We start from the raw sequence: 23,136 nt of genomic DNA, 5'->3' as shown, positions 1-23,136 counted from the left end.
AATGACCTATCAAATCATATCATAGTTGTTGTCCCCCTTCTGATGTGGTTATGGCTGCAAGGCCATCCTCCAATGATTTTGCTTCAGGTCCTGGGTCTGATGTCCAAGAAAGGGTTGCAGACCTGCAGCCAGCGACAGGAGCACCACAGCAACGGGGATGGAACCTTTCCTCTTGCTGCTGTGGTCCCTGCACAAGTGGGCGAAATGTGCAGGCAGGGGATACAGAGTGGGAGCAGCAGATGTTGTGTGCCATCCTCCAACATGGGAATGTGTTGGAAAAGATATCTGAGGTGATGGATAAGATGGCCAAGTCCATGAACCCGCCATTGGCCCGGGTAGAGCAACAGTTGCAGGTCATGTGGTCTTCATGTAGCTTCCACAGACTGCCCATGGAGGTGAACATTAAGGGCTGGCGGGGTGATCTTCAGGCACCAGTGAAGCCCTGAGGCATGAAATGCTTGCCATGAGGACTGCCATCAATAAGGACCTCTCAAACACTAGAAAACAGATACATGCAGAGATGGATGTCTTCCGGCAGACACTCTCCAAGCAACTCAATGCACCACAGGCGAGCGCGCATACAGACTCTGCAGCCATCCATGAGGAAATGCATTGAGACCTCACCAACCTCATTGTGCTGGTGCATTCAACTGTGTCTTGGCTGGCTGCGGCCAGCAAAGACAAGTTTTCGGCACTGCGTGGTGTCGCTCCAACACCACATCCTCCTGAAGATCAACCGCAGGATGGGGGTCCCAGCAAAGCCCAACCTCCTTGTCCACCATTGCTGTGAGGGCCATGATCCCATGGAGTTTTTTATTTTATTTTTGTCTAATTGTTGGCCACTGATGTGGACATTGGCAGGCACCTTAACCCGCCCTCGTCAATTATGGACCTTTCTTTGTTGGTCCATGGCTAGAGTTTCTTTTTTTTGGTTCCTCTTGATTCTTCATGGACATCTTTTGTTGGTTTTCAACATTCCCCTAGCTGGATATGGGATTATCTATTTTGTTTCACTTCCCAAGGTGAATTTATTCATTTCTTGATTTTTTGGGTCCCTTGAAATGTGCAGTTTCACTCTCAGGGGCATGATGGATGCAGTTGGGGACAACCAACAATGACGTCAACTGCCATGGTTGCATTGTGGATAACAGGAGGGCATGTGCAAGTAACATTGCTCTAAGTGATTCTTAATGCATGTGTGCTTGATGCATGATTGTGAAATATGGCTGTTGTAATGCATTGCCCCATGTTTTTGCATTGCTACAGAATCATGCAGTGACTGCACTCCATGGAAGGTCCATCACGCACACTTTTGCATTCATAGTCCCCATGCCCTTGGTCGTCAGTCACTGGACCTCCTCTCACGCATTTGGAGGCACAGTTCCTGGTGGAGGTGATGAGGGAATCATATCATGCCAACTCAGGCAGCAGGTAAACATGTGCCGTGTCTCGCATTTTGTGTGGGTGTTATTGGTCAACATGGAATTTGCATGCAGTGCACATCTTGACTTAGTGGTGGCTTAACCTTGTGTTGTGGTGAATGTCTGGGCAGATGTGTTTCTGTGCACATGCATGTGTGTGTATGTGCGGTTACAGTTCTATGCATGTGCATTGTTTGTGTTGATGCACTTAGATCATTGAAATCATCATTTAAGTGAATGATTGGCACTATACACACTTTTCCCATTGGCAATGTTTCATTGAGTCTGGATGTACGGATTGATTGATGGCATGCATTCACTGTGCATCTGAATGACCAACCATGGTGATGTGTCCTTACTGCCTCCCTTCCACTCCCCCTGTGCACATGTTTCCTACAATGACCTGCAGGGGTACTCTGTGTGTACACTTCTGTTTGACCTGTGCTCATCACAATTCACTCACTTCTACACTTCCATGACCTGCCAGACATGCCACTGTTCTACATGTGCCACACACATTGATTCTCATGTATCATCATCCTCCACTGCAGAGCTTCATGACGCAGACTATGTATGATCATTCTGGCCTCTTGTGTGCGTTGACTCCACAGGACATGTTTGTCACACTAGATGCATGTCAGGTTCGACAATTATGCACATGTGTTCTTGTGACTGACTTTTATTACAGTGTTTGATTTTGTTGGTTATCTGTACCAGGGTGTGTTACATGTCTTTTGGTTTTGATTCCTTCTTCATGTCATTTCCCACTGTCAGTGAGTGAACCTTGTGTGCCCACATTGTGGACCCATGCATGTAAATGATTGTTCACTCCCCACAGTTTGTCTTCATCTGTTCTCCCAGTGTGAGTTGCAAGTGCACCCTGGAATACATGCACACTTCCTTGGAAAGTCTCAATCAGGGTGTGTGGGTTGTTGAAGGGAGTGAGGGAACAGCTGCAGGTTGTTCGTAGGTCCATTTGCAGTGTTGTAGTACCGGGGTGTATGTTGTTTGTGTTGGATCTGAGTATATGGTTGGAGTGCTTCTTTGCAGGGGTGTAGTGTACACAGGTATTTGGGTGATTTGCATGCAATGGTGTGTTGCATGATGTATTTCTTTTGTAGAGCAGAAGAATGACCTTTCACATGTGCCCATTCTTTGACAGTCTGCCCTTCACCGTCACCCACATTTGTCCTTTATCACTAGATGTGGTTCTTATCCATCTCTGTTCATTCCATGCTCTCCAACCAGGATGCTACTTAAAGATGTGTTCATGTCTCCATCTTCTTCCCTAAGGGTGGACTGTCTATTTCATCACACACTGTGATGTCAGTCAGGTCTGTCCTCATCTCTGCTCCAGACAGTCTCCTCCTGGCAATGTTTTTTTCCTGTCCCTCTCTCGCATTCTGTCCCGCTCCACTCCAATGCTCATCAATCATCACTCTGTGTCCTGTCTCCCTTTGCAGTCTGTGATCCTTGTACACTGGGTAGTGCATGCCTACTTTTTGTGTTCCCTACATGTGTTGTCATGGATGGACAGTATGTTAAAGTAGTTGCAATGCATGTCTTTGCAATTTGCAAATGTATTTGCAGGTAGTATGAAGTGGATGCAAGCCCGGTGGATGACATTTGCAGGTAAGTGAAGTGTACTCAGGGTTTGACTTGTGTTGTGTTTTGTTGCATGGAATCCGGCTCTGTGTGGAGGTGCTTTTATTTCACTAGTTTGGGGGAACAGGTCCAGCTTTGTGGGTGCATGTGACACAGGTTGTTGTTAGGATGGTTTGTGTATGCATGCTTTTACCAATAATCATGTTGGAACTAGTTGTGGGATTCTAGATGGGTGTGTGTATCACTGTAGGGCCTTTGTTGGTGAGTTGTCATGAGAGTGGCTGACCCGGCTGTTTATGTGCTGTGACACGTCTTTAAGGTGGTGGTAGTGAGTGTTTCCTTGCACTTTACACATGTTTTTGCTTGTCACATGTCATCCTGTTTGATGATTTTTTAATAGTAATTCCTACCCATAGAGGCAGTCCAATATTGGTGCTGTCCCTAAACCAATCCACACACATAGCAGGATTGCTGCACATTGTTGTGATGCAAAGTATTCCACAGACCTCAGGCACACATGGTTTTGTCCATTCTTTGTTGGTTGCAATGGTGACCATGTACCATGCAGGGTGCACCGCAACTTATTATGAGGCATGTTGACAGCTGCTTGGTGCATTTCAGTGCTAACTTCAGTTCAATTCACATTTCACCAAATTCAGTCCATTACTGGTGAAGTCTGACTTCCATTGCACTTTCCTTTTGCATGCTCCCTTTTGTGTGTGTTTGTCCTTGGCCTCTGTTTGTCATTGCTTTCTGATGTCTGCTTGTGCGTTTCATGCCAGTTGCCTCAGTGACCTGCCATCCGGTCTAGCAGCTACCTCTGTGAAGTGCTGCCTTCTGCAAGAAAACATTTTTGTGTGAAATTGATGATATTTTTGTTTCACTTCTCCTTGGGCTTAGCATCATTGTCTACGCTGCCAATGTTTACTGCATTTCACCCTGCCACGTTGATAAGGGGACTACATATCTTGGCATTGACAATACTAGGAAGGTGCTCCTGGGTTTCCATCCTCTCAGTGTTCTCTCAATGTTCTCTTTTTGGGGGTTGTCCCAGTGTCATGCTGACTGTGGCCGATTCATGTGTTGGGAAGGTATCCTCATCATGATGATGGGTAAGTGTAACATGGTCATTCACTGCTTGTCACTCAGGGGGGGCACCCAGTGTAGAGATTGTGGGTGGCTAATTTGTAACTGTGTGAGTTGTTCATGTTACATGCCGTGAGTTGGGCAGAGGTGGCTGCATGTGTGCCAGGACACATCGTGATGGGTGGCTGGTGAGTTGGTATATGCATTTGTAGCATGTCACTCAGGGGGGGGCACATGTTGGTGTATTTATGGGTGCATGTATGTGTTGTTGGCACTCACATTGATTTGTTTTTCTCTACAGATGGTTTTGGCATGGAATTATGGATGCAGGAATTGAGTTGCTCTGCAGCTCAATGCATGCACAGGAAACAGCATGAGGGTTTGGTGGTTTGCAGGCTGACAGAGGGGGTGTTTGGTGGACTTCACAGTCATGATGATTCAGGTTCACATGGGATGAGATAAGATGTGCATTTCTCTTGCAGTGGACTTTATTTTCCGGTTTCAACATGACTGCTTTGATGTGAGTGTGTATTGTGGGCATAGTGGTTGTTAGGGAATGATTTGGCCTCTGAATAAATTGTTTGACATGAATTGTGGGTCCAGACCTGTACTTGCATGACTTTGTTATCATCAATTGTATAGTATGCCTTCCTAATTGTGGTCTCATGTGTGTGGTTTGATGTCTGCATTTAGTCCAGTTGTTGTTGTTGAGGTGATGGCACTGTAGGATGTTGTTCCTTGTGCTGTGTGCTTTTGTGTGTACTACATGGACACAGTTGAGTCAAGTTGATATGCCTGTGTGTGTATGCGGTGCACTGCCATGCAGATTAGGGTAAAGAGTCACAGACTGCTTTGATGTGTGGTTCCACCACTATTTGATGTACCTCTGAATGTGGCCCTTGGGGTGTGTCAAACACTTTTGCTCTGTTGCAAATTGGATCTTATTCTGATGTTTTGAAATGGGGGGGCAATGTATGTCTATTCCCAGTATGTATGTCACATGTAAAATCTTGCACCCCAGCTTTGACACTCACAGCAACATGGATATATTGTTGCCTTTAGTGCACATGGTCCCACGGGTCTTTCATCAGATTTTGGTTTGCTTCTCGGAATTGGTGGAATTGTTGAATGTGCTGCCCATGAATGGCTTGGTACTAAACTGTGATTGTTGCCTTTTTCATACATGTTTCTATACCGTCATATTTATACTAGTGCCAGTATATTTTGCATGTCTACAATTGTTAATATTCAAGATTGATCTCACTACATACTCCAAAGAGGGGTAGTGGTATACTGCCACTTACAAGTATTTTCAGGGGCCTCTGTTTGGCCATCTTGTTTTTTGTCTATTTGACACACAAACATGTGCACTCCCAGTGGCACATTCCAAGGGTCTTGTTGTGAGCACAGAAGATAGGCTCCAATTCATATCTGAATTGCACCAAGGAGGTGGCTTCACTGTGTTTACTCCACAGGGGCTGGCATTTGGTGAGGTACGATTGCACAAGCTGTGTGCGTGCAGACTCTCCACCTGCCCTTTGGCCAGGCATGTCCAAGGGTGCTGCGTGTGGGTGTGGGCTGTGTCCCACCTGCTTGTCCACTGGAGCCACATTGAGCCAAAATTATTCGACAGACTACTGGTGGGCAGACAACAGCACCCCACCAAAGTGATCAAGGGAGCAGAACCATGACATTAGCACTCTGAATGAACGCTCCGCTATGAACGGAGGCTATAAGTGCAGAATTGTACCTCACCTGAGCTGGTGCTGTACGGTTCCTGATGGGTGTCATCATGAATTTAGTCAGCAAGTAGGCAATGTCCACTGTAAATGTTGACAAGGTTGTTATTGTCATTTTTTGGCCGTGTCAATTTTTCAGTGTTTGACGTGCATGCATGTGCATGAACGTTCATACTCACTAATGAGCCATGCATTGCCATGTTTTCGAATGGATTGTGTCCTCCCACGTATTCCTCATCTTGTGATAATTCGTTATCTCCAGCTTCGCTGCTTCAGAAAAGAAGATTCTCGGCAGAGGGCGCTGTGCTCGAGGTCGTGGCGTCGATTGTCCCTTGATGTACTCCGTACTCTGTCGACATCACCAATGGTATAAATAGCTCGAGCCACGCCCGTTGCTTCAGTTCCGTTTTTCCGATCGCTTCGCTATCGAGAACGTCGCACTTCTATTTTCTGTGAAGAAAATGTCGTCATCTTCGACACCTTCAACACCCAGGACCCAATTTTTCAAGAAGTGTGCAGATTGTGGATCTAAGATGTCGATCACCGATACCCACCGGATTTGTCTCTGGTGTCTCGGTTCCAGTCACCAAACCGACGACTGCGGGTCCAGCCAATCTATAACCGAAAAAGCTCTTCGTGAGAGGAGAGGTAAACTGTCGGTGGGGAGGGAGGCCTCAAAAAAGGTTTCGTCAAAAGACACAAGAAAGCGACTGATTCTAAGGAATCGGATCGCCATAAGCACTCAAAGAGATCTCGATCTAGGAGTAGATCGAGACACTCTTTGTCACCATCGAAAAAAATGAAGAGGAGACATACATCTCCCTCATCATCATCTTCTTCTTAAGAGTCGACCGAAGAAATTCGTTGTCCGACTAAATCGGATTCCCCCAGTAAGTGGGTAGAAAAGATGATGGAGGTTTTCGAGAATGCGGCCCGACCCCCTCGAAATACCCTCGAAAAAGCCATACCCCTAAAGTCGCTCCATTGGCGACAAAGGGAAGTCCAAGGCTACCATGGCAAAGACCGGTAGCGTCCAGGTATCCAAAAAACCTTGAGTCGACATAAAAACCGTCGAAGACTCTTCGAGAGTCGAACACTTCTCCAGTGCCATACAAGAAACACAAGCCCTCGATGTCGATAACTTCAACTCCAAAGCCAAAAACATCCTCGACGCCATTATCGAAGTCATCTTCGAAGACTTCGAAGACCCCTTCGACAACTTCAAAGGATTTGCCAATTCCTTCGAAGCAGATGGAAGAGGAAGAAAGGAGATTCACTCCTTTGCCCAGGTCAGACTTTTTCAAATCTATGTCAGCAATCTATGAAGTGTCTTCTTCAGAAGAAGACAAGGTTACTCCTTTGGGAGTTTCTTATGGTACAAGACAAGTTCCTGAGGAACTTATTGACCAGGAATCTAGAATGAGAGACCTGAGTGATACTCTACATTCTGCCAGTGGAGTTGACACATCCCAGAATTAGCGTTTGCCAAACCTGATCCTGCAGAGAATGCAGATGCTGGGTACAGGGGTTTTATGACCAGGGTAGTTGAATATATGGGTTGGGGTAATAATTCACCCATTTTTGAACAAGATGACATGACAGATATAATCGTCAAGGGACCTCAGAAAGATCCTGTTCTCCCTTTCCACAGAGCCCTCCAAAGGACTGTGGAGAGAAACTGGGTGAAGCCAGAAACTATTGCTGCTGCAGATAACACTTTTCCCAAACAAATTTAGCCCGGCTGGAACGGATCCTGAATATTTGAATAAACATCCGACTCCAGAGAGTTTAGTCATTCAGGCAGCATCTACTTCAAAACAAACTGCTTATCCAACTATCCCTCCAGATAGAGAGGATAAATAAATTGATGCCTGGGCACGTAAAGTTTTCACGTCAGGCATTATGGCACTTAAGTCGGCAAATGTCACCTGTACCCTAGCCAGGTTTACCCATATCCTGTGGGACTGTATTTTGGCGGCGGCTGATCATATTCCGGAAGGGAAGGCTTCCTGAATATAGTCAAAGACGGGAAGGAGGCAATGGGGGAATGTCTCCAGTCTGGACTGAATACTGCTGATAGTATCAACAGATCCATGGCTGCAAGTGTTGTGCTACGCAGATTTGCGTGATTGAGGAAGTCGGGGTTTGCACCAGACGTGCAAGCCAGACAACACAGTGGCCATGTACTACCTCAACAAAAGAGGAGGAGTAGGGTCACTGCCACTGTGCAGAGAGGCAATCAAAGGATACCTTGCTGCGCTGTCCATTTTCAAGCGCTCCTCGGAAGAGGTTTCATATTTCAAAATACCGTTAATAATTCAATTCTTAAAGGGGCTTACTAATGTATACCCTCCAGTACCTTTTCATGTACCAACTTGGAACTTAAATTTAGTATTATAATTATTGACATGCATACCTTTTGAGCCTCTGCACTCATGTCCATTCAGGTTTTTGACTCTAAAAACTGTGCTTCTTGTGGCCATATCATCAGCCCGCAGGGTTAGCGAACTTCAGGCTCTCTCATGCAAACCACCATATACTATTTTTTATAAGGATAAGGTAGTCCTTAAAGTTAAACCTTCGTTCTTGCCAAAAGTAGTCTCAGACTTCCATTTGTCACAAAAACTAGTACTACCAACCTTTTATCCTCCTCCTCATCTGGGCAAGGAAGAGGAGAGATTACACAGATTAGATCCCAAGAGGGCTCTTAGTTTTTAGATCTCAAGGATGGCTACATTGAGACAAGATGACCACCTATTTGTAGGTTATACTGGTTATAAATTAGGCTTATCTGTAACAAAACAGACCATTTCCCGCAGGATCATATTAGCCATAGTTGAATGCTACAGATTAGCGGGAAAAGAACAACCAGATGGGCTTCATGCCCATTCTACAAGGGGAATGGCTACTTCTGCGGCTCTAAAGAGGGGAGTCCCGGCAGCAGATATTTGTGCAGCTGCAACCTGGAAAACAGTGCATACTTTTGTTTAACATTATTGTTTGGATACAGCCTCCTCTAACAAGGGTTTATTTGCCAAGGCAGTTCTGCATTCTGTCCACGAAAACTGAAATGAGTACTCCCGCCTCCAAAAATTGATACTGCTATGGGAGCCTATCACAGGATGAGGAATACTTGGGAGGACACAATCCATTCGAAGAACAACTGTAATGTTCTTTCGACTGGATGTTCCTCCCACGTATTCCTCATCGACCCTCCCATCCTACCCCACAGTACAGTTTACGTTTTCTTGCACTTTCCTCTCACGAAGAATGTATCGGTCATGGGGCACGCCTGGGTGTTCCTCCTATATATATTTCATTGAAAAAACAGAACTGAAGCAACAGGCGCGGCTCAAGCTATTTATAACATCGGTGATGTTGACATAGTACAGAGTACATCAAGGGACAATCAACGCCATGACCTCGAGCACAGCGCCCTCTGCCAAGAAAAACGTTTTCCGAAGCAGCGAAGCTGGAGATAACGAATTATCACAAGTTGAGGAATACGTAGGAGGAACATCCAGTCGAAAGAACATTACAGTTGGTAATTAACTTGTTCTTCTAGCTACCAGGGCCCAGTGCAGTGGTGACATACGGAAAATGTAGCTGTTGTGTGTACTGGCCAAGAAATTAGCACATGCCTTCATGATGATTCCCTTGGAATTACACACAACCTGCACATTAATGGAATACTGGTGCTTTTTGTTCCTGGTGCTTGTTCAATCTGGGTGGCTGTAGCGCTACACAGGTGTAGTCTATGGCACCTAGTACAGGATGCACTGCATAGAACACCTACATGACTGTCTGCCTTTCCCTCGGTGTTCAGGGCATATATATGTGCATGTGGTGTTATATAGGACAGCACCTGGTGTAGACACTGCAACTGGGTGGCCTGTGATATCCCACCAACTACTGCAGTGGTCTGTTGGAAGAACGAGGTGGCAAAGAAATGTAGTGCAGTGAGCACTTCGTCTAGCGGGGTAAGGGCCTACGAGCAAATGGTATGTGACGTTAGGTCATCTTCCCACTCCCTGCCAAGGTCTAGGTTTATATGGGGGGAACATGTGCCTGCCATAGAAATGATCATCAAGCATTCCAAAAAATGTTGTGTGTGTTACGAAGATCCAGGCCCTGAGCATCCTCCTCCTCTTGCATTGTCCATGCACAATGGCTCCTAGTAGTGCTGGATTCATTGCGGCTGTAGACGTTCGTTTGGTCTGTATTGCATGCTTTTTTCTACATTTGTTCCTATGTGCATTGACGTTTATGCCTGTTTTCATGTGGTTTATGGGTTCCGGGATTTGCCTGTACATTTTTGCCGCCCGAAGTTCAAATCAATAAATACGGATATATTTGTCCGGCAATGAGTGTACGATTGCTTGGCCATGTACGTCCCTCGGCACGCCTACATTTTTGCGTGTTCTTCCTCATTCTGCATGTTCCCACTCTATTTTAGTCGCTGTGCAGGACTGGCACCGACCCTGCATGGAGTCTCGTGCAATGCGCTTATCGACTCGCACAGACGTTCTGGGTCTGCGTGAACTCCACACAAGTCCCAAGAAAATCCCACATAGTTGGTTCCATGAATCGACAAACGGGGATTTGCGTGCAATGTGACATGCAAGTTCTCTATTTTAAGTGCAAAAATTCCATGAAGTGTTTAGTTGCTGTCACTAAACTAGGCATAATGGCCTGGGACAGTTTCAGATGTAACCCAATTCAGATGCACAATCGATGAGACACCATTCCACAGGAAAAGCCAGAAAATAATAGCACACTATATATATATATAATGATGAAACGTTCGAAAGATGCCTGAAGGAAATCATATCAATGTTGAGCATGCTGAAAAAGTAACAGGCTGATCACTGATTTGTAAAAACATACTCTGCACATCAAATGATATATTATGAAAGCAATGCGCAGTACTCTGTACATCATTTCAATGGTGCACCATTGAATTGGTTTGCAGGGTCTTGTAGTTCATCATTGGCAGTGGGCAAAATTACAGCCGGCGCAACGAAATTGGTGAAATTCGGCACCAATTCCGTTTCTACGGCTGGGTTTTTTTTTTCCTGTTCAATCATATTTGTTGCTGCAAAAATGTTGTTGCCCACGGAATTGTTGTGTTTCTTGGAACCTGTAACACTTTAAAACACGTTTTCAGTGAAGAACCTTTCCAATGGCAAAAAAAAACGAAATTTAAAAATGATTTATAATGCGTTAAAAATACAGACACTTCAAATTCTGCTCTGCAGGCGAAAATTGGCAGATTGGGTGACATTTACATGAAATTCTCCATTTTCCCAGGGAACACATTTCAGCCATTTCGAACACCCCCATTTATTCCCCTCTATTACTCTGAAGCATGCACAACACATGGACTATGTAGCGACCAGGCAATACATTTGACTAAATGTTTAAGGGATTCAGAACTTGAAAAATAAAGTCACATATGTTTGTACTCAATTACTACCCATATTAAATAGTTAAAGTAAATAAAGATAGCCATATTGCCTCCATCTCCCTCGTCCTGGTCCAAGTACTTTCTATGAAGTCCTTCTCCGTGGACCAATATGACCCGTCCTACTGATTCACTCATCCAATATTTTGTTTTTGTCCTCTCCTTTGGACAGTCTGAGAGGACCCCACAGGGCTTGTCTCTCAGTTGTTTTGCCTTGCCTGTGGGGCTTTTAGGGTACGGAAAACAGGTCTCCTGTTGTTCCTCATGGAAGTAAGTTGAGCAAAGGGGGTGTCACAGGGAAAGTAGGATCCCCTATGGGATTTCCTATGGGCATGCTCAGCTGTGCTGAGTGTTAGGGAGAATTCTCATTTATGGCTAATTTCCCTCACCTAGTGAGTCCCCCAGCAGCTTTGCTGGAATTCTGGAGTTTATTTTTTTCACTTGGTAAGAGTGTGAGCTTTTCCCCCACTCTTACCCATGTTTTGCCATGCGTCTTTACCTGTTTTATGATTGTGGACTCTGAACTACACCACTTCAGTAGTCCCCTTCTTTTGTGTGTTAAACAGCACCTTCAGTGCAGTGACAAAGGGTTGTCTTTTAGACTTCCCACCGACTCCATTTCTGGGGCTGACTACAGTCCCCCAGAAAAGGGTAAAGTTGCCGTTAACTTTACTCAATTTACCACAGGTCCAGTACACCCCATATTCCATGGAATACTAGAAAGGGTTACTTTGTATCCCTTTGTATCTGTACCTCCTAGAGCCTTGTTTCACTCTTTTAACATTTAGACGTGGCTGGTGGCGGTGGTATCTACCCTAACTTTTCTACCGCGATTATACTATAAAACCGTGGTATTGTTTTAGGCTATTATATTAGCCTCAAACTTAAACCCTGCTGCAGTCCTGAGCTATCTACCCTTTGATGACCATAGAAGATCCAGTCCAGAGTCTTCTTCCCTTGAACTTGGTGGGGAAAACCAGCTCATCTTCCACAGCCCGAGGATCCTCTTCTTGGTCGAAATCGCTGCACACGGCTGTAGTGGTCCGGATAGCCATCTGAAGGGCCTCTCCTGTTTTAAGGAGTGCACCTTTTATTCATCGTCGGTGCTGCCAGTTTCATCCCTGTGTGGTTCAGACCCCTCCAGACGTCCTCCTTCACACCAAAGTTCCAGGAACTGTGGGTCTGCGGGAAACCAACAGGAACAACTGCCAGGGCACCAGCTTCTCCATTAAATAAGGTACTGTGCTCTGCTTGAGGAATTAGGGTGAATCCCTTTTCTTCATCTCCAAGGCTTGCCCATGTCTTTCCTCCTTCTTATAACTTCTGCTTCCTCTGTTGACAATATCTAAGTACTTCTGGCAACGTTGAATCACGAACTGTCCGACTGTGTGATCCTCGACAACAGGAACCCGGTTTCACTTGACACTGGCTGCGGCCTATTGACTCTTGAATTTCCGTCAAATAGTGTTCTCTGATTCTGTCTGCCTTGACAAAAGTATTGCCTATGATTTTTGTGCCCCAACTCTCTCTGGTTAACCCAGGTGCTAAGTGTGTTTTTGCCCCGGTAACAATTCTTGCCGCGGATACGCATTTCTTTAGTAAGACCGAACTGTCATTACTGTCAATAAGTGATTGCAAGTGTATTCCCAGTAACGTCTCTTGTTTCGCAACACCGGTCCGTTAAAACACAGGGTACTTACCTTGAGTTAGAGTGTACCAAAGTGAATTGGTTGGTGGTAGTATATTATTCGTGTGGTTTTGAATTAATAGAAGTGTTGTGTTTATAACGAATGGTTTAAAAATAAATGTACTTATATTTTTCTACCTGAAACCTTGAGTCACTGTTTGCTTGAGTCACAGTAATTGTGGTCCCTTTGTGTAATCTCTGCTACTGCTCATATACTCTTGAGATAATCCTGGCTGCTCCGCTACTGCTACCACTTAAACATAGTAGTACAGGCTTGTACCAAACGTAAAACTTGTATTGCCACCTGTAGTGTTAATTGTGTGTAGTGGTCCCTAAGGGCACTGCAGAGGATTCTGTCCAACACTGAGATTTGAAGAGATCTGGGGTCTCCACCTCATATCAGTGTTTTTGTCTGCTTGGATTCGGCACACATTTCTAGGGCGTCAGAAATCAGTCGAGGAGGCAGCGAGATGGTCCACCTCTTACATGCAGAGTATTGAGCTGTGCAGAGTTGGTGCGTTCAGGCCCTCCAGCCCACTTGTGTTAAGAGTGAGCAATTGGTGGCCATTCTGATGAGTCATACCCCTTATTTTGGCATGTCCTTAGTGACATTTCCAAGAATTAAATTATTTGATCATTTGACTAGCAAGGATGAGGTTTCCCTTCCCAAGCTAATGTAACTCGGTAAGGGGCCTTGACTCTCTCAGCAGTGTCTGTTCTGGTGACTGCACTTTTATTTGGCTAAAACCCCTCATGCATCAACTTTCAAATTATGGATAAACAGAGAGCCAAGAGGGGGCATTTGGTTTCGTCCTCTTCTGCAATCACTGATCCAGAACAACTACCTCGTGGACTTTGCTCCGGCTCAGATGCAAGGATGCTCAAACTCATTTGGATAGTCTTGAAGGAGGAAAGAGTGGTTTTCAAAGGGAAATCGCACAAGGCCATGAAGGATACCTGGTAACCTCTCCCTTCCTCCTCATGTACATTATCCTGTAAGGAGGAGGATGCTCTCATGGGTACATTGTTTGACCAGAACAGGGGAAGAAATCCACTTCAGGTGGATTTTTTGTTGCCCAACCTGACAGGCGTATCCTCCTATGCGGTGGTGGAACAAAGCAATTACCTATGCACGAATGATCAGAAAGGTGGTTGCCACCCTCAGAAAGGTGTATGCGGGGGTCCTATGTTTCTTTGCACTCTGGGATCTATAAAACTCTCACATGGCCAACTACTTTTAATGGACTTTCAAACGATTATTGAAATGATGCATTTATAAGCTGAGCTCGAGGCCGATGTAGTTTAAGATTAAATTAGGGGATCTGCCTTGATGACGAGAACCAGTGTCTTTACCAGATGGCAAACATTTTTGGCATGACTTATAAACTAAAGTGGACTGCACCCACAAGTTAGCAAAACAGCCAGCTCTCTGAGTCAAAATTCCAGATCTAAGATCAAAAAGACTAGACAAGATCACCCCATTTATCATGTTGAAACTGGAGGTGGGCACCCAGTTTTCAAAGTAAAATATGTCTGCGTGTAAATCCCCAGAGAACATGGGTAGCACCTCCAAAGAGATCTCAATGCTCATGCATCCTTCAAGATGGGACCTTTGAATTTTGCAGGTGATTTAAAAGGGGTACCAAATCAAGTTCAGCTAATCTCCAACAAAGATGGGTACTGTTAATGCAACATGTGCATGCGGATGCAATTAGACACGGGACAATAGGCAGTTGTGTTTATATCAGATGTGAATTTGATGTGAAGGTGAAGGATGAAGAATGTATTAGCAACCCACTTTGTAAACAGATTGTGCTATCCACCCGGTCCATGCGTCTCAACTACTACCAACAGACAGATGTGAAGTGACTGTTTTTCTCAATTACTAAATCCTGGGAAAGCTGAACATTCGGCATTCATGTCTTGGATGTAACATATTGAAACTTTGGGTTCGTTAGTAGAAAGCGTTTTGTCATCGGCCTACAGAATTTCTCCAACATCATCGCTGAGCTGACAGCTGACATAATGTCTTTGATTTATGTCTCCCTTGATTATGATGGAACAGAGCTCTACTGGGATATTGTTTTTGCTGTGTTGTCAATGCCAAATGCCATCAGGCCGTACAAACAGCACTGCCTTCCCCTGAAAATCAATAACTAAATAAAACTCACATTTCATTTTTGAAGTTGATTTTTTATTGTGTGAGGAAGTTCAAAAAGGAAAACCTCGTTCTTGTCTAATTGTGTTTGTTTGGCACTAGTATTTGTTGAAGAGCGGACACAAAATGTGAAAGCAACAATTAACTCAAAATCTTTTAATTCCTGACCAGTATGCCTGAGCAGAATGCCATCCTCACACTCCCAGCAGAGTCCAGGAAGGCCTGGCGATGTAAGAATTATGAAGAGGGATGCCACATTTATCATTCAGATGAAAACCCAATGAACACTTTAGAATGCTTTGCATATCATTGCAAGGAACAGGCAGCACATAACACTCATGTACAACTCAGAAAAGAACTGCTCAGAACAGGATAACTGATCCGATTTACTAACACCTCCCACTTCACTCTTACTAAAGAAGGTCAAAAGGTCCAAATGGTCCAAAGAAGAGAGATCAGGGAGTGTTCTATATGAAGGCAAGACTTTAAAGTCATCACGTGGAAAATGAAATGTAAAATTGTAGAAAGACAACTCGATCCAGCCCATTCTGATTCAGTTGAAGCCAGAGCAGAAAGTCTGGACAGCTGATGCTGTGCTTAGAAATCAATTGTAAAACCTAGGACGGCTAATCAATTTAAACAAATAAAAAGAGAAAGAAAATCACTGCAGGAAACAAATGTGCATATCAAGTTTATTTTTTGCACATGACTAGTATCACTCAATGCAATATTTTTGAATTGTTCTAGGTCCATGAACATTTGTATTCAAGTGTTTCCCAATTTATGGCATTGAGAGTGCCTAGTATGAATGTGACATTAGGTCAAGTTTTTCTTCATATGTAAAACTATAGACTTGAACACCTTGACCCACAAAGTCTGTTTGCTATTTCTTTTACGTTTGTGACCGATGCTGCACCTACTACGTCCTTGAGAGTTTGGAAGATCTAACCTGTTTCCATCAGATCAAGGAACCCAACCATTTGGCTGGTCGAAACCATGATTTTCCTAGGGATACTTTCATGTTCTATCCTTCCTGGCCCTTACCTTCGACTGATCTCTCAGCCATTATATTTGAACTCCCCATCAAGCCGATGCACGCACATATCATGATTCTTTGATCAGAGTCATAGGAATGTTCCTGGAAACACTTATAGACTTACACACTTACATATCATATATCATCTAAAAGGTTTTAGATACTTTCACCTGACTCAAATACAGATACTGAGCATGACTGCTTGATGACGAAGAGTAGGGAAGGTTTAGATACAGTAATCCCAGAAAAGCTTATTCGCTGTACTGAAAAATGACTTAAATCACCTATTGTTTACTCAGGAACTGATGTCCTAAAAAACAGAAAGGGATTTAGAAAGATCATGCAACCCCAAATATGAGGGTGTATTTCATATCAAGCTTCTTTCTTTCACTGAAAACTACACAAAACTAGCGTTGCATAGGTCTGCAGCTGACATGAACGTGGGGGTATGCCATAGCCTTGCGTTTGTTTTATTGTCTCATAACATCCTATGTTTGAAAAATCGCGACAATGGAAATCTCCCGAAATCGCCTGTACTGATGACACTGGGCAGAATCCGCTCCACAAATGTGCAGGGCAAATGGGTAGGGTTGGGTCAAATTTCACATTTGCCATTACACCCCAGACTGGTATGCCGACCTTGTGTCCTAACTTCCTATATTTGGAAAAGTCACAATATCAGAAATCCCCCAAAATCATCTATGCTGATAGCACAGGGCTGGACCCTTTATTGATACCTGACTTCCCAAGCTTTCTAAGCTCCTTTGACTTGACAAAAATGTCAGAGCTTCATTTGTGATGTGACCAATACTTATCTCAACCTTCAGAAGTTGCCTGTCTGTAGGAAGTGTGCATTAGTGGCAACCCACTTGAAGTAAACCTCTGTAGATCCAATGTGTTTTTACTGACCTCTGTCCCATCTGAACATTACAGTTTATTCTAAAATGCCAACAAAAGGTGCACATCAAAAAAACGTCAATATATCATGGGAAGTCACAATTTACTAAATTCCTTTCAGGCAAGTATCATAGAATGGAATCATTCATAATTTCCATTTGATACTGTCTCATATAATGCTCAGCCAAGTTTTAAGAGATTGGCTAGAGGGTATATGTCTGGAATTGACTGCAGTTCTTTATTTTAGATAGATAATAGATGATCTCTCTATCTCCTTTATCATCTACACATCATCCAGTGAAAATGGGGGTCTCTCATGAGACATCATTGCCCCTCCTTCTTTTCAATATTTATCTTACCCTTCAGTTTTATTTTGCAATATAAGTAGGAGTTTCAGCCAATAACTCTGATGATGGCAACCAACCTCTGTAAAGGTAGAGCTCAGAATCAGTTGCACATGTTCTCAGTTTTTCAGACTGCCTTCTGGCAGTCCATAATTGAATGCAAGAACATTTCCAGAAAGTTAATCTAAATAAAAATGAGATTCTTACTGTAGGCAACAGACCTAATTCTTTATCCACAGATCTTTGGCCAACCTAATTGGTCACCTGTCATCAATTAAGCAATAATCCCGATCATGGGGGGGCATTACAACTTCACGTAATCTCCTGGGGCCCATAGTTTGCGGTCGGTCCTTAACAAAGTCCCGTGGCATTACCTGAAGTGACAATGCCCCCCGTGCAAGGGGTTTATTGCTATTGGTACCCGGCCCATGAGAATGAGGTTCTAAAAGCATTTTATTTTCTCTTTCCGAAACGATGTGGCATTTCGGAAACAGAAAAAAAAATTAAAGTTACTAAATTGCCGGCCGGCCGGGGACTAGTCAGTTTTCCCTTCCCATATCGGCCAATGAAAACAATAAATAAAAATAAACAAACAAAATAGCCAAGATGGAAAGGGAGAATGGACTACATGTAGTCCCTTCTCCAATTCCACCTTGGCCATTCTGTTTGTTTATTTCTTTCTACATGTAGTCCCTTCTCCCTTTCCATGGCAGGCATTAAAAAAAAAGAAAAAAGAAAACAAATAAATGGCTGCCATGGAAAGGAGAAAAGGGACTATATGTAGTCCCTTCTTCCTTTACATGGTGGCCTGTCACAGATCGGGAGCGGAGGCGCTGGAGACAGAAGTGTTTCCAGCGTATTCGCTCCCAAAAAGCAGGTAAGTGTGGGGGGTATGAGGGATGGCCAATGTGTGGAAGGGGAGATGGGGGAGGGGGAAGGGGAAGACGTACCTCATTCCCCAGCGAGGGGAGATGGCGACCGCCAGCCTTGACGAGGCTCAGGGCGGTGGGATTACCATCTGTAAACGCCCACGTTCTGAGCCCCCCATTGGCTGGGCGGCCACCACCCACCCTCGCCGTGTACCAAATTTACTTAGTCACCAGGAACCTGGGTATATTCCTTGACCTATCATTGAAAATATGGGTTAACATGGCCAGTAAGTGGGGGTTATGTATCATGAAGGCTATAAAAAGGAGTTTCCCTTCCTTAGTTTCATTTATTAGTCTTACCAAAATTCTCCAGAATGCAGCAATTCAGTTGCTTACCAGGACATATCATTCTGAGCACAGCACAACTATAATGACTTCCCTCTATTGAGATTAGGCAGACTTTCATGTAGCGTCATACACGTTGCATAGGGCCTGGGTTGGGTCAGCCCCATTGTTTCTTCAATCAAAACTCCACAACACATGCAGAGTAGATAATTAAGATCCCAAATGTCATTCATTTTTTGGAGCTTTGCACTTATTGCAGCCACTCTGTACAATAATGTAGTGACTGGGTCAGTCTGTGTACTATATCTTCCAGTCTGGGTGTGATGTCACTGTGGTGGAATGTTGGGTGGAACGCTGAGGCTGGGTGTTTGAACGGTGCAGCAGTTGGGGCCAGCCTACGCAGGGGCTGGTGGATGCCTTCTTGTAATGGACTTCCACTGATGAATACTTATTATACTGTGTTCTCTTTAATCATTAAACTAGAAAACTGCAATTCTGTCTCCAACTTTATTTGAGCCACAGATCCTTTCAAATACCCTAATGATTTTCCTGAGTTAGAGAATGGAATTTGTCTCTTTTAGGAAGGCCTTGAAGATGTATTGTTTTGAACAGGCCATCTGAATTTCATGCCAGAGTTACAGGTGCTCTCCATTCAAGTATTTACTAGTGACCCTGATATTGGCTATCACTATGAAGGCCTATTGCAGGTGGCAGTACAATGTACAAAACCTTGATAACATAACAACATGACATTATTGTTCATATAATACAGATAAAAAATCTCAGACATAGAATGAGAAAAGGAATGGTCTCAGGGGAATGACTGTTTCCGACAGAGGAGTCTGCCCTAATAGGAAATCAGAACCACAAATCTCATCCCCATCCCCAGAACCCCTGACTGTGCAAACTCCCCAACTACCTGGAGCCTCTGCAACACCATCAGAACAGTGTGCTATTCGTGAAGCCCCCTCATCCCCCTACCCACTTCAATTGCTGGCAGCCAGGATATAAATAATGATCTCCAGCAGCTCTCCACAATACTTAACACCACCTAAATGACATACTTGGACAGAGGTAGTAGGCAGAGCAGGATAAGGAGATGTCCCTGTCACTGTTGATGGAAACTCCCATGCTGGGTTCCCTTCTAAATAGCTGGCCACTCTGCCATCTAGTCCTTTGTGACTTTTGAAGACACACCCCAGAACGTGCACACCAGAGAGAATATAACTTGCTAGGGAAGAAAGGCCCAAGTCGATCTTGTAAGGATAACAATTTTAATCTCACACGCAGATGAGAGCAACAGCAAAGAACTCTGCTACTAAGAATGGTCTGCCAAAAGGTAGTACAAGCAGAATCTTATAAAACAAAACATCCTCATAAATGATGCAATACATACAGTAAAAAACGTGTGTGGCTGATTGGATGGACCCTATACAGGTACTGCTTTTATCCATATGGGATGGTAGTTTATTGGTCCTAGCCCAGTATGTCTGTATTGCATCACGTGTGTGCTGCAGGGCACATCTTCTCAGGTTGAAGGTCAGAAAATAAATTAATTATACTGCTATTATACAGCTTGTTTTATCACTCATAATGTGCACTTGACAGGCCTTAAAACAGACACACAGGAGGATCTGGGGCACTCTAACCTTCACACACACATTTCACTCACTCCCTCCGCGCCTGTTGGCTCCAATGTTCAAGCCCTCTATTTGAACTATAATTTATCTCTCTGAGCACATGATTGTCACTTCAACAATATGCCCTGTCCATCCTCTTTGAACATTTCAGGACTTAATACTTTGGGGTTGGTGATCAAAGGGCACCTGCTGCCATGGAATTTGGGAATCTTAGGATTTAGTCAGTTATATGGGCTATAACTCATGGTCTCCCGGTATTTGGCCAGATTATGCTTTGATCAGTGTCAGATAACATGCACACCAGGCACCGGTCTCTGATAGCGGCCTTGTAGGGCACATTCCTCTTGATGAAAAACACATCTTTGCAACACTTTCGAGAACAACGAATAGACAGAGAGGCGGGTGGGGGTGCAAACTGTCCTCATGGGAGCTCGGGCATGACTGGAGAGTTCTGTGGCCTTGTGGATTTTGGCCTACTGCATGTAATGCCACATTTACTGTGCAGGTCTTCCCTTCTACCTGGAATTATTAATATCTACACAGAATAGCAATGCTGCCCGTGGGTTGGCCCACACCATGTAGTTACCCTATAATAGGTTATATTAACATGGGTGCCTGCTTGATGGAAAGGTGTCCCTCTCACTGTTCCCCCTCCGCCCTGGCTCATCACAGTGCCTTAAATGCATCTCGCCTTACTTTAAAGCACCTAAGGGGTGGTGGGGCGGGGGGGGGCTGCCCCATTCCCAGCACTTCTGACACTAGTCACCACACTTCCAGAATGTGAGATGGTGACAGTATAGAACAGCAGGCGGACAGCATAAATGGGTATGATTGTTGTGCTCTTGCTGTTACTGTCTTGACTAAAATTGAGAGTTACAGAACCTGAGGTTGATATGTCTTCTAGTGCCATCCATCACACATCTCATGCTTTAGGGACCCCATTCATCTCACTAAGGTACAGTCCATCTGTGTTCTTGATTTCAATTGTGCTCTGTAATAGAATGGTGGCAAGAGGATCACACTACTCTTGGCAGCTCCTTCTGTGCCGTCATCCCATACTGAAAACACCTGAGTTGTGCTCGCTTCGGCAGCACATATACTAAAATTGGAACGATACAGAGAAGATTAGCATGGACCCTGCGCAAGGATGACTCGCAAATTTGTGAAGCGTTCCATAAAAAAAATAAAAAAGCAAAAAAAATAAAAAATAAATAAAACACCTGAGTTATGACTTCACAACATTCTAAGGGGGGTGGGGGGTTGCCATAAAAATAGAAATTTGCCATTTCAAGTAGATAAGAGCAAGATTTGATGCATCATTCGCCCCTTCACAGGATAGTTATTTGACAAATAACGTACTTCTTGATCCACTTCCCTCAGATACCTTTGCAGTTGTGACATTGTTATTTTTGGCCAAACAGTGTTCAGTTTTGTTTTTTATTTCACTGTTAACATAGCTGCATTATCTCGTACATATCTATAAATATATTTAGCATCTTTGGGTTTCATGTCTAATCAACAAAACATGTACAAAAAAACAACTTGTTCAAATGTCCACTTTTTTGTGGAAACTGGAGAAAACAAAATGTTCATGCCACTTGGCTTTTTTTCATGTGCTTTGCGTTGGCTGAGATTGGCTGTCTAAGTGTCAGTGTTAAAAAGGGGCCTTCAGGAAGCAGGCACTATTTGCTATTCTGAGACCAACTCAGCTATTTCTGGAGTTTGTCAGGCTCACCGAATAGCATACCTGTAGGAAAGGATCCCTTTGATGTTTTTATTTTTGGCTTTCATTGTTTAGGCCCTGTACTTTAACTCTTGCGGAAAGCCAAGCACACCTTTCCAGCCAACTTCAAAACATGCTATTCCATGCCCCGGATCCTCATTCCACCACTGCACAAATAGCACTTCATACAGCTCTTTTCAATCCAGATAACCCTGATATCCTTTATCCATAGGTTTTGGGTAAGGCTCGTCTCCCATTATTGTGCTAACTTCAGTTTCAATTACGCTACGAAAAAAACAAAAAAAACAATTGGAAGCAAGCCAATCCATTTACCTGCATAAACATTCAGTGGCACTGATCTTTCTGAACATTATTAGAGTATATTCACTTCTAGACTATCCTCCCACTCAGCATCATGGCATTCCCCCTCTCTAGTTTTACATTACTTTACTCCCCCTTCTCAATCTCAGTTTCAGAACTCAGCCCATCCCTTTCCTATCTTGAGCAACTTCCTTCTCATCCTCCATCTCACTAGCTTGTTTTCTCCGTGGTACACTTCCCTTCCCCCGTCCCCTTCATTTATTCCTTATTTGTCTACAAAATCTCTATTTGTGAATATTGTCCTCCTTTTTCCTCATCCCTCTTGAGCTACAAACGTGTCTTCTCCCCCTATCGATTTCTTAGTTTGATTGTCGTTCTCCATCTCACATCAGTTCAAATCTTGGAATGTTGCTGCAATAGGGCAATTTTCGATAGAGGCCTAATGTCCTACAACCACAGGGCTATATAGAGGCACCATGTGCATCCTAAAACATTCAATGTGGTCCCATTGTAAGGGGTGCAGCACCAACATAGCACAGATGATGGTGTACATCCTCACACAAACCCTGCCAGTCAGCCACTTTCTCTTTCTCCCTTCTGTCTCATTAACTGAGCTCCTCCTTCTCTTTATTTCACCTTATTCGGAATTCTCTCCTTCATGTTTTACTGCACATTCCTGTGCTCTCCGTACGTATTTTGTTTGGCCATCTATCCATTCTTTCTTTCTTCTTTCTCATGCTTTTCTCCCTCTGTGGCCTTTTCCCCATAACACATGAGTCATTGGTCAGACTTCCGTGCAGG

The 23,136-nt window shown here is 44.0% G+C and overlaps 1 protein-coding gene and 1 non-coding gene across 3 annotated transcripts in view; both read left to right on the top strand.

Annotated features, from left to right (window-relative positions):
* NAALADL2 (N-acetylated alpha-linked acidic dipeptidase like 2) overlaps window positions 1-23,136 on the top strand; it is a 4,115,865-nt gene that overhangs the window by 2,176,991 nt on the left and 1,915,738 nt on the right. The window lies entirely within an intron of this gene.
* On the top strand, window positions 21,367-21,473 carry LOC138496840 (U6 spliceosomal RNA). The gene has a single exon (XR_011278306.1). It is a non-coding gene; the product is annotated as a U6 spliceosomal RNA (small nuclear RNA).

This window comes from Ambystoma mexicanum, chromosome 10, assembly GCF_040938575.1.
Source record: "Ambystoma mexicanum isolate Mex_15411 chromosome 10, UKY_AmexF1_1, whole genome shotgun sequence".
Lineage (NCBI taxonomy): Eukaryota > Metazoa > Chordata > Amphibia > Caudata > Ambystomatidae > Ambystoma > Ambystoma mexicanum.
This window is presented reverse-complemented; position numbering and strand designations above follow the sequence as displayed.